Genomic DNA, 3,840 nt, shown 5'->3' with positions numbered 1-3,840 from the left:
AAAATCAACAACGTAAGCTCGTAACATGTCCTCCAAGGTTTGAATTGTTCGTTCGCTTTGCCTATCGGTTTGGGGATGATATGCGGTGCTCATGTCTAAACGCATTCCCAACGCTTCTTGCAAGGTACGCCAAAATCTAGAAACAAAACGGCCATCTCGGTCGGAGATAATCGATAAAGGTACACCGTGTCGGGCTAGGATCTCCTTGATGTAGAGTTGTGCAAGTTTTTCCATTTTGTCCGTTTCTTTCATAGCGAGGAAGTGTGCGGATTTGGTGAGAAGGTCAACGATAACCCAAATAGTGTCATAACCGCCCGTCATTTTTGGTAGCTTGGTGATAAAATCCATTGTTATTCTTTCCCACTTCCATTGCGGGATTTCGTTTTGGTGAAGTAACCCGAACGGTCTTTGGTGTTCGGCTTTGACTTTGGAACATGTCAAACACTTGGCAACATAAGTAGCTACGTCCCTTTTGATGTTCGGCCACCAATATTGTTCTTTAAGGTCGTGGTACATCTTATTTGCACCGGGGTGAATTGAGTATCGTGACTTATGGGCTTCATCTAAAATAAGGCTTCACAAGTCCCCATAACTAGGCACCCAAATTCTTCCGGCGAAATATCAGAGTCCGGTTTCTTTAGTTTCGAATCGAGAGACGAGAATGTTCAAGAGCTCTTGTGAAATGTTTTCATCCTTGAGAACCTCATCTTGGGCCACCCGAATTTAGCTATTAAGGTTTATGTGAATGGTGATGTTTAAAGCTCAGACACGACGAGGAACTGCTCTTTCCTTTCGACTTAAGGCATCAGCTACTATGTTTGCCTTCCCGGGATGGTAACGAAGCTCACAATCATAAGCGTTTAAAGTTTCAATCCACCGTCGTTGTCTCATATTTAGTTGCTTTTGATCAAAGATATGTTGGAGGCTTTTGTGATCGGTGAAGATAGTACTCTTGGTTCCATAAAGATAGTGTCTCCACATTTTAAGTGTGAAGACAACGGCTCCGAGTTCGAGATCATGTGTCGTGTAGTTTCGTTCATGAATTTTGAGTTGTCGAGAGGCATAAGCAATGACTTTCTTTCGTTGCATCAATACACACCGAAAACCATGTTTTGAGGCATCGCAGTATACAACAAAATTGTCATTGCCTTCGAGAAGTGACAAGATAGGAGCGGTGGTTAGCTTTGTTTTCAAGATTTGAAATGCGGATTCTTGTTCGGTTGCCCAAACGAATTTCTTTCCCTTGTGAGTTAACGCGGTTAGATGTGATGACCCGGAAATTTCTGACCAAATTTAAACTTAATCTTTGTATGATATCGACACGATAAGCAAAGTCTGTAAGGTTGAGTCTCAAAAATTTTGAACTATTTCATATATTCAATTGACCTACGATCATTCTAGACGATTCACGAACCATTATTTGTAAATCAATGTGTATACATATAAAAATAAATATAAATATATGTATAGAGTATATTAAATATAATTATGTAAGGATTGTAATACTCGTTGGACGTTTCGATTATTATTTAGAGAAGTTTAATTCAAAATTATATGATTTTAAAATAAACGTAGATTCATAAATAGATTATGTAAAGAAATCTAGGTTTGCTATAAAAAAAAATTCATTAAAATGTAAGATAAAGGCGAAATGGAAGTAAATTTATAATTTCAAGTTACGCTCTTAGCCCTGAAAGTTATACATATGTACAAATAACATCTAAACTTGATGTGTGGCATGCGAGGAATGAGTTTGCTTAGTTACTAAATTAATGTATCTTTATTGTGCAACTCTTAATACACTTAAGAGGCTATAAATGTAAAATTAGATTAAATCATTACAAGTGTCGTTGTCTTTATAATTGTATTTTTTTTTGTAAGTGTCGGTTGGTTTTTGGATGGCAAAATGGCCATTTATTTTAGAGTTAGATATGCATGAAAAGTTATAGCTCATAGTTTAGATTAGTAAGTCAATATTTTTATTTATAAGTGAAAATCATGTAATCTATAGTATAGATACCAAGACTTTATATCTCACAATTCCTTTGTTTTTGTCAAACAAGTAATAGGATAATAACCTTATATCTATCTATATATTTTTTTTATTCATTTTATGTCGGTAGGATATTTCTAAAAACTGTTTGCATCATTGAAGTTACTATTTTTGATTTATTAATTTGCACTATTTTTGTTCCAGCTCATCTTCACTCCTTATATTATCTCCTATATATTATATGCATAGGTGTATACATGAACCCATATGCATAAACATATACTTCTTCTTTGCTCATTAACCCACATGACCACCGTGAGCAACCAAACACGCCACCACTATCCACCACTTTTCTACGTTATCATCCTCCAACATCACCATAGACCACGGTAGCACCACCTCCGACACTCACCACCGTCCACCACCACTACCATATCACAACCATAATCAACCTCCCAACTTTTGACAACTATCGTGAACCATGAACCATCACCTAAACCGACCATCTTAACCCACCACTATAACCACCCATCAATCACCACTCAACCCCACCTTCGAGCAGACCACCCTCTTATTTTTATCATAAACACCATCGATCAAACTACTGCAGTTTTGGTTCCTGTTGGCTACTATTTTGCAGTCACAAACCGCCATCTTTTATGATAAAAACCACCACCATTAAACCAGTAACTACTACTATTAATCGCTGCTATTGTTTGTTGTTATTATTGCAATGATTACTGTTTCTATTCGAACAAGAAACCCACTTGTATATTTTTTTTTCATCGACTGCTACTATGTAACCTGTTGATCGAAGAACCCACCCAAAATCATTGTCCAATCATCATCGAATAACTTGGAGCTTTATCTTATTGATTTTTTTTAAACCTGCAACATCGTATACCTGCTACTACGCTGCTTCTATTTCTGTTTCCATCGCCATTACTTGCTACAGAGGGTATTGCAACCTAAACATCTGCCAAAAACAATAACCATCGCTTCTATTTATTTCGGTTTTCTGTTTTGGCCGAAAACCACCCAAGAACACCACTTTTCTTTTCCTTTTATTGCAACTTTTACTCAAAATTTCTGTGATCTGATGATGATGAACGTGGCTGTAATGGTAGATGATGATGTTGATATTAGATGATGGAAGGGATGAGATGTTAAAATGGGTTTGTTCTTGTGAAAGGAAGATGAAGAAGAAAAAAAAGAGATTAAATAAAATAAATATGTTTTATATAACAGAAAAAGAAGTTTTAGAGGAATGGTTCAGAGTGTTTAAAATAACCTAGTGGTCACGGGTTCAAAACTCGGCCACTGCTTTATTTTTTTTATTAGCATTAAAAGCTGCAGTTGGGCTTGATTTAGTTGTAGATGGACCGGTTCTTGAATTGGTTGGACTGAAATAAGATTGGGCCGAGATCAAATTACTTGTTGGGCCTAATAAACAAGCTTATCAAACTTAAAACCATGAGTCTGTTGGGCTAAATTTGTTGGGCTTTTCGAATTGAGAACATAAAATAGCTTAAATATATCTGGGTTGTGATAATCATAAGAAAAATGGATATGGATTGACAGTTAGGAGTGTTTGCGTTATTCGAGAGGTCTCGGGTTCGAATTTCGTGCGCATTCTTTTTACTCAAAGATTTAAAGGGTATACATTCTTATTTATTTCTTATTAGTATCATTATTATTATTATTATTATTATTATTATTATTATTATTATTATTATTATTATTATTATTATTATTATTATTATTATTATTATTATTAAAAACTATTATTATTAAAAACTATTATTATTAAAATTATCATTTTTATTAAAACTATCATTTTTAATTGT

The sequence above is a fragment of the Rutidosis leptorrhynchoides genome, chromosome 2 (assembly GCF_046630445.1).
Source record: "Rutidosis leptorrhynchoides isolate AG116_Rl617_1_P2 chromosome 2, CSIRO_AGI_Rlap_v1, whole genome shotgun sequence".
Taxonomy (NCBI): domain Eukaryota; kingdom Viridiplantae; phylum Streptophyta; class Magnoliopsida; order Asterales; family Asteraceae; genus Rutidosis; species Rutidosis leptorrhynchoides.
Note: the sequence above shows the minus strand (reverse complement) of the source record.